The sequence below is a fragment of the Alligator mississippiensis genome, chromosome 1, assembly GCF_030867095.1.
Source record: "Alligator mississippiensis isolate rAllMis1 chromosome 1, rAllMis1, whole genome shotgun sequence".
Taxonomy (NCBI): domain Eukaryota; kingdom Metazoa; phylum Chordata; order Crocodylia; family Alligatoridae; genus Alligator; species Alligator mississippiensis.
In genome coordinates this window covers 11,484,605-11,493,787 of record NC_081824.1, presented here as the reverse complement: position 1 = coordinate 11,493,787, position 9,183 = coordinate 11,484,605, and positions in this window count along the sequence as shown.

The following is a 9,183-nucleotide window of genomic DNA, read 5'->3' as shown; positions in this document are numbered from 1 at the left end:
CCGCAGGACTCGGTCCTTGGACTGATACTCTTCAATGTCTTCATCAGCAACTTGGACGAGGGAGTGAAGTGTACTCTGTCCAAGTTTGTGGATGATACAAAACTGTGGGGAGAAGTGGACATGCCAGAGGGCAGGGAACAACTACAGACAAACCTGGACAGGTTGGACAAATGGGCAGAAAACAACAGAATGCAATTCAACAAGGAGAAATGCAAAGTGCTGCACCTAGGGAGGAAAAATGTCCAGCACATCTACTGCCTAGGACATGACCTGCTCAGCAGCATGGAAGCGGAAAGGGATCTTGGAGTCCTAGTGGACTCCAGATGAACATGAGTTGTCAGCGTAACGAAGTCATCAGCAAAGCTAACGGCACTTTATCATGTATCAGCAGATGCATGACAAACACAACCAAGGAGGTGATACTTCCTCTCTATCAGGCGCTGGTCAGACCGCAGTTGGAGTACTGCGTCCAGTTTTGAGCGTCACACTTTAAGAGGGATGTGGATAACCTGGAGAGGGTCCAGAGAAGGGCCACTCGTATGGTTAAGGGCTTGCAGGCCAAGCCCTACGAGGAGAGACTGGGGCACCTGGACCTCTTCAGCCTCCGCAAGAGAAGGTTGAGAGGCGACCTTGTGGCTGCCTATAAGTTCATCACGGGGGCACAGAAGGGAATTGGTGAGGTTTTATTCACCAAGGCGCCCCTGGGGTTACAAGAAATAATGGCCACAAGCTAGCAGAGAGCAGATTTAGATTGGACATTAGGAGGAACTTCTTCAGAGTTCGAGTGGCCAAGGTCTGGAACGGGCTCCCAAGGGAGGTGGTGCTCTCCCCTACTCTGGGGGTCTTCAAGAGGAGGTTAGATAGGCATCTGGCTGGAGTCATCTGAGCCCAGCACACTTTCCTGCCTATGCAGGGGGTTGGACTCAATGATCTATTGAGGTCCCTTCTGACCCTAGCATCTATGAATCTATGAAGTTTTCCATGTGTGGAATCTAATTATTGGGGTCATTCAGGGTCATTTTGTATTTGGGTAAATATAGTAATAACAATACTTACAAACTATTATTCCCTGAGTCTGGAAGTATGTACTTTGTCCAGTAGATCTGGGAAGTTGGTGACAGCCAGCCTCAAGACCAGATTTGTAAAGCAGGAGATTCCAGGGACGTGTTTAGTGACAACAGGCCTCATTTTTGTGGGGCAATTTGCTGAAGATTGGGACTTTCAGCATAGTACATTCAGCTCTAATTGACCCTAGTCCAATGGCCTTGTGGAACCATAAAACCCCCTTTTGAAGAAACCATATGACAGTGGGGGTGATTTTCTGAAAGTGTTATTGGCATATCAAGGGTTTTTGGTTGTAGCCGTGTTGGTCTAAGTACATAGGCAGGCAAGGATATTTGGGTAGATGGGATATCTTTTATTAGACCGACTTAGTAGTTGGAACAAAGTTCTTTGCAACTTTTGGACACAAGTACCCTTCTTCAGGCATAGGGTGTCTCTGCTGTTGTTCTGAGATCTCCTGTATGAGCATTGAATGTAGAAACAGAACCAGATCGCAACAAGCAGGTCCCTCACACTCCTTAGAAGGTCAGATACTTTGTTGGTTGGGGAGGAAAGTGAAACAGCCTGAAAGACTCACAGAATCTTATTAAACAAGCTTGAAAAAAGGAGGAATAGGAAAATGAGTGGTAAAGAGTCAATCCAGATTACTTATGCAAGTAATCTCTCCTCTGCAAATGGGCATTGATTGCTTTTTGGGTGAATTGATTTTTTGCAGCTAATGTTAAGAGGGAAGATGCAGTGATAAAAAGTTATAATTTAAAGAAGTTCCCTAAAAGGAGATTGAGGGAGCTGGGAACTGGGAGATGTTGCCTCAAGCAGCAGTTAGCTAGCTGATTAGTAAGAGAGATTTAAGACCTGCAGAGGCTTGTCTACTGCTCCACGGATAGAGTTGATTGTTTAGTTTTTCTTGTTCACGTGTTGACTGAACCCGGTGATTGCTATGTCCTTTTTACTGGGCTGCAGAGGGAAGTTGCCTTTTGCTTGCTTGCCTTCTGGCCTAAGGACTCTTTTGTCTCTTTGTGCAGTGCCCCACCTTGAGCAGTGTCTTTCCCCAGTTTTGTCCCTAGCCTGGTGTTCAGAGCACTCCTCTTGGAGGTGGAACATGACTATTCAAGTCTTCCCTGCAAACTCCATGTGACACATACTCTGGCTGACCTGCCAACCCATAGCCCTGGCAGCTGGCAGGGCTGAGGGGGGCTGGGGGGCTGTGAGTGGGAAATAAGGGGTACAGGCAGGGCCAGGGACTGTGACTTGGGAGTGAGGGGCACCAGCAGTGCCACAGGGGCTGTGGGTGGGAAATGAGGGGCGCCAGCAGGGGTTGGGGGCTCTGGATGGGGAGTGAGAGGCACCAGGAGGGCTAGCGGCTGTGTGTGCAGAATGAGGGGCAATGCTGTGGGCAGGGCATCATCATATCAGAGCTGTTTAGAGGGGACAGCCACAGCTGGACCCGCGTCTTGGTGAGTGAAGGGGGCTGGGGGAGCGCTGATTTTCCATCGTAAAAACCCCAAAATCAAATGGCAAAAATTATAGTTATTTAGAATTTAATTTATTATAGTGATTGAGGCACTGGTAGGCTTCCAAATTGCTTTAAAATTGTAAATATATCAATAAAACATGTCCAACTGATATCTATCTATCTATCTATCTATCTATCTATCTATCTATCTATCTATCTATCTATGCAGTGGTGTTTCATTTTAATCATGGAAAAACACAGATTTCAGGGTTTTTAATCAGATAATTTTTAGGGGGCTTGGGTTTTAAAATCAGAGAATTTGTGATTTTTATACAGAGAAAGCCAGGATCCCTGGTAATGATTGTCTATGAATCAGCAGCTTGATCACCTGCAAGGAGTTGTTGAATTAGGCCATGTACAAAATTTTCCACTGCTAAAAATGATTCTGGAGAAGGAATAGTCTGAAAACACACCCTCAGCCCGGCTGTTGGCACCTTTCTAAGACCAGGTGATCTTGGTCTGGGGAAGGCAAGGATTGCACCAGTGCGCGTGGGGATTTTTACACTTGCTTTCAACACGGCACCGGGCACTTTAGTTAGTGTACTGCACTCATTAAAAGCACTTGTGCATCACAGCGCAATGCTTTCCCACACTAAGGAAATGGTGACACATTGAATGTGTTTTATTTCAAAGCGCACCACTGCTGTTTTCTCAGCGTGGAGATGCACTGTGCCGCTGATGCACATGACGTGGGAAGCTGCCAGAGCACATCCATTTACATGCTCCAGCTGACTCGATTAATCATTTCTGCTTCGAAGCACTGGATTTCCAGTGCATTGGAGCAGGTTCCCCCCATGAGTGTAAGTGCCCCCCATTTCTAAGGGGACTAGAGCAGCAGGACAAATGCCTCTGCCGGCTTCTCACTCTGAGGTCTCCTATAAGGTCTTGAACCTGGGGCTGTGATCAAGCAGCACAGCTGCTCCTCTTGATTAGCTAGCCTGCAGTTAATTGCTGAAACTGCTCAAGGCTGCCTGAAACCTCCAGTGGGGCCAAATCCTCCTCCTACTCCCTGTCACAGGGATGGCTGGCTGGGATCAACTGACTGTCCCCTTCCCATATAAACCCTGGAGCCAGAACAGGAAATGACTGGATAATAGGGTTCTTGCTGATTTAAGGTCACTTTTCTATTTCCACTCATATGAGAAGCAGGTGAGGGGAAGTGCTTCTCCCTCCACTGGCTTCCCAACCAACTGGGACTGAGTCCTATGGCAAAGCCCCCACCCACTCTATGCACCTGGGACCGGTGTAAGGACTGTGCGGGCCAACCAGGGGCGAGCCGGGGCCCGTCTTTGCGCACGTGGGCTGTGGCCAGCAGCCCGGGCACGCTGGGCCGGAGAAGACTGCGGCGAGCTAGAATTGATTACGGACGTGTAGTGGTTGATTAAAAGATTGTTTACTTACACCAAAAGATGATAGTGGTGTAGGCTGGTCAGCTTTCCAGGCACAGCTCCACTTGAATCCTCGTTGGAGGACTACGACAAATTCGGTTCTTTGGCCCCGGAGTTGTCTAGGCTCCGTGGGTTCGGCAATTCTTTCCTCACGGAGTTGTCGAAGCTCCATGGGCTCTGTTCGGTTCCCAGGCCCCGGAGTTGTTAAAGCTCCGTGGGTTCGAAAATTGGGTATATAGGAAAGGGATACGTCTAGGATTGCGCTCAGCGACGGGGAGAGGCCAGAAGCTGTTTAAACCTCTGTTGCCTGCTTAAGAGAGGCGCGTTGGGTCCGCAAGGGTCCACATCGCTTGGAGATCTTCACACAGCGCGAAGTCTTCTCCTCCTGGCGAGTTCTCTCTCTCCAGTTTTCCTCTCTCTCCGACTTGGGCGGAAACCACCCAAGCCTTTTATATGGCTAGCAAGCTAATCGCTAGCCGCCACGTATGCATATATTAGAGTTGTCCACTAATGTGGCACGAACTCCCATACAAATGGCGGGAACTCCTTTGCACCGTGCATCTCTGAGATGCAAAAGAAATGCAAAGAAGGCTACAAATCTGGCGGGAAATTCCCCGTTGCACCGGAGTTCTCTCCCGCAGCAGAGAACTCCGCCATGCAAGGAAGCTGTAATTTTGGCGGAAACATAATTTAGTGTTGCCGAAGCACATACAAACAAAAACTCACAACTTTGGGTTGTGACAAGAAGCAGGTGGGTGCTTTTCTGTGCTACCCTGGGGAAGGCACGGGAGCCTTTTCCACCCAGTGTCACTCCTCCTGGTCCCCGGGAGGAGAAAAACTGAGGGAAAGTATACAAATGATGATTTTCTCCTTTTTGGGAAACTCTCCTGGGCAGACTTCTCCCTGGTTTGATTTGGTTGATTTTTTTTTTTTTTTCCTCCCAGAACCACTACTTTCTGGTCTCGGAGAAAATGCTTGACTGTTTCTGCAACACTTGAATGTTTCTGCCACATCACTCAGACTGTCTTTCTGAGTGATATATATATATATATATATATATATATATAATGTAATATGGCAGGAGTTTTGGAGTGGTACTAAAGATAGCAGAGCATGTTGTCTGGAGGAGAGATGGAGAAACAGATGGATAGCCAGGTGGACTAAATATGTACTGTATGCAGTTGTTATATAGAGACGAAAGCTAATATGTGTCAAGTTTTACACTCACTGCAAGCACTGCAGTCACTACAAATCTGAAGCGAGAAGTTAAATGATTAAGTCGAGGTGGGATTCGAGGCTGTGAATCCCAGACTCACGTAGTACCTAATTTAGGGCTGTTGGCGGATGTCTTGTTTTGGGGGAGGTGGTATTCTAGGTTCCTCCTGCTTCTTTTGGTGTCTCCTCTTGGTTGGTTTAGGCATCATCTTGCTCGGCATGCTGAGTGCAGTGAGTTCCTTTCATACCCATCTGATTCTCTCTACTTAAAATTCAGGGACTCTGGACACCTCAGGTCAGTTGTCAGTGCAAAGGAGCATCCCTGGGGGAGCCCTTAATGCTCTGTGCCACTATTTCCAGGTACCTCATAGGCTTGGACCCTCTTGGCAAGCAGGGATTCAGTAAGGGACTAAAAGGTTACTGTTCAACCTGAACTCTCCCCACGCTGCTGTGGCAAAAAGGGCTAGTGCAGTCCTTCAGAGGCTGTTGTATTTGGGGCTGAGAGAAGAAGTAGGCAGGTGTATTCAACACTATTTATTATAGGGCAAATTGGGAAGTACCCACAGAAGGAGAGGTGCTTACAGAAACTTGATGATGGCAACAGGTAAGGACCAAATATGACGCACAATTGGGCATGTATAAGTTCAGGAGGGGTGTGTTTTAATGGAATATGTTTTCCCTTTGCCTGGAGCAGGGGATTTGTGCCTGAAAGCTTGCAAAGAACATTTTTTCCAACCATTTACTCAGTCTAATAAAAGCTATCACATCTACCCAAAGAACCTTGCCTGCCTTTTCCCTTTACAGCGTGCACGCTAGTGAGTTCCCAACTCTTCAGTTTTGCACTGTACTACTAAAATCGCCACTGAAAGCTAAAAATAACACTAAGGCTAAGTACAGACAATCAAAAAACCCAAGGTGGAATCGATCAAACTTTTGCGAGTTTCTTTAAAGCTGCAAAGAGCAGGTCTGGAAGGTACAGAAAACAGCTTCTCCCATTGGTTCATGGGGGCACAGAGATTCCTGCCCTGGCAGGCTGGGGGTACTCCAACATGCCTTCTGCCATGGGACACAGCTGAAGGCACCTGAACCCAGCCAAACAGCTGACCACACCTGATTGACTGCTGGGCACATGCCCCCACCCCCTGATGTTAGCCGTAGGGAGGGGGAGAGCCAGCAGAGAATCTCTCCCTAGTCCTGCTTCCCTACCACCCACACACACAGCTGCCAACGGAGGTGGAGGGTGGGATGGGGGAGAAAGTGGAGGTCTCTATCCCAGCTTCCCCCAGTCAGAACTGCTGGGCAGAGTTGTGAACTGTAGGGGGCTTTCTCCCTTCTCCTGCTGACTGTCCCAGCTTGGGCTGGGAAATGCAACCCCACCTCTTGCCAGCTGTTGGGATGGGGAATAGGGGTAGAGTGGAGACCCCTCCCCCACTGCCCCTGCCAGAACCAGTGGGGGTCATGCTGTGGAGTCATGCTGCGAGGGTCTTTATCCCTCTTTTCCCACTGTCTGGCTCAGCTGGGCTCCCCATCCGCTGGTTAATCACATCTTAAGTGTAACATGGGGCAGGGACCTGTGAGATGCAGAATGCTGGGTAAGATGGACCTGTATGTGGGTCAGTAATGTCTTATTTGACCAACAGAACCACAGGATCTTAGAGCAACCTCCACTTGAGAACCTAGCCCTGCCATCTGCACAGATCTCGCTGTCACTTCTTTCGACAGTCCTTTGCAGGGCTGTGTGAAGCTTTGGTTTGCGATTCGATTTGGAGAAGATTCGACCTGATTCAGAGGCCGAATCTCTGAATCCGAATCAAATCCTAGAAGGTTTGACCTTTCGAAATTGATTCGAAACCTCCAAATCTACTTGGAAAAGATTTGGATATTCAGAGATTCAGAAGGCAGTCTTATGGGGAAACAGAAACTTAGAAAAGGGAGGGGGAAGAGGGGGGAGTAAGAGGGGAAGGACTGACATCTCTAGCTGGCCAGTGACTGTGACTTATCTCTGACTCCCCTTCCAATCACAGTATCTGGGGGGAGGGACATAGAAATAGCATAAAAACCTCTATCTGCAGGCTTGCTGTGCCTTTTGTGAGCTGGTTCTGAGTGAACAACAGCGTCAGAAAGGTACTGGACTGCCTGGCTTGCTTCCTAGTCAATCAGTCGCCTGCTCTTTTTTGTCCTTAGAAAGGATTGGATAGGATATAGCTTAGCTTACTTTAGAATCTCTCTACTTAATACATATCCAATTCATTTCTTTCAATTTATATTTCTTCTCTCTTTTTTTTTTTTTTTGAAATACTTTTTAAAAAGAAAGCTCAGTGTTTTCCCTGGCAGTATGATCCATCACTGTGCAGGGAAGCACACATTGCACACACACACTCACACACACATAGAAGAAGTCAGATATTCATAGAAGAAGAAGAGATTCAGAATCAGATTATATATAATTATTAGTTATTAATATTATTATAGTTAGTTTACATACAGACTAAAGACAACACAGAAGTCAGACAGAGATTCAGATTGAGACTAACACAGAACTCAGGGTCTTAGAAGGAGATATATTTTTTAGGTACACATTACAGCACAGAGAACAAGAAGTACAGTAGTAGTCACACATTCACATTAATAGCACATCACAGAAAAGGACACCATATATTCATAATCAAAGCAGAGTCCAGTGCACACATGCAACACAGAGGGAATAAAACACACAACACAAAAGAAGTGGCGCACACACTTTTTGCAGCACAGGAAAGATTAACATGAAGTGTGCTGGAAAGGCAGGTGCCGGGGTTTCTGGCAGGGGAGGGAAAGGGGGTAGGGGGAGAGCTAGAGCTGCAAGCCCCCTCAACCCCCCCAAACACAGAGGCCTTCTCTTCCCAAGCAGTCATGACATCGGTGCTGCCAGTGGAAGCCAGGAAGAGGGAGCAGTGTCTGCACCTGATGTCCCTGCACCTGCACCACCTCCCCTCAGTCCAGAAATAGGCATCAGAAGTGAAATTACTGTCTCCTCCACCCCAATGTCATCTTTCAGTGTGAGTCTCCCACTGCCAGAGGAGGAGCTGGAACCAGGGATGCTGAGTGCACTGGCTCAAGCAATTCTGGGGACTGAGGGGGAATCAGAGTTTGTGCTCCACACCCCTCACTTTTCCCCTAGAACCAGGCCTCCTCTGGAAAGCAGCACCTCAGAGGAGGTTGAGGTTGTGGAGGCAAGTGGCTCAGCTGAGGCAGCTCCTCCTGCTGTTGTGTCTTAGCCTGCTGAGGAGTGGGATAAGGCAGGATCCTCACCCTCAACCCAGCGCACGAGTAGCATAGTGTGGGAGCATTTTGAGGTGGCAGATGATCCCAGGTTTGCCATCTGCCAGCACTGCCAATGGCACATGAGCTGTGGCAAGAATGTGAGACACTTCTCCACCATGGCCATGCTGCTGCATCTGAGGAGGCACCACCCCCTTGCCCTTCTTCCTGCTAAGCCTGGCAGCAATGCAAGTGTGCCGAAAGGGAAGTCCCCCGCTCACTCCAGAGGCCCCTTCTCCCCCAAAGCAGAGGCAGGCCACCCTGGAGCAGTGGGGGAAAGGTGGACAGAAAGGGGGGTGGGATTCCAAGGCGAGTGAGATCACCCACAGCATTGGAGAGATGCTTGCTCTGGATAGCCAGCCCTTCTCCCTAGTTGAGCAGCCAGGATTCAGGTAGCTAATAGCCCTTCTGGCCCCATCTTACAAAGTGCCTGCAAACACCACCTTCAGCAGGGCTGTGGTGCCCTCCCTGTATGAGGCATGCAGGGAATATGAGGGAGGAGCCTTGCAAGGCAGGGCCGCAGGTAGCCTTGCATTTCACTTCTGACATCTGGAGCAGCCGAGGTGGCAATCACACCTCCCTGTCCCTCACAGGGCACTAGTGCGATCAGTCAGGTCATCAGTGGGCTCTACTGCAAGCTGAGGTGCTGGATGAGTCCCACACGGCAAGGGAGATCATGGGGGCCATGAACCGCATGGTGCA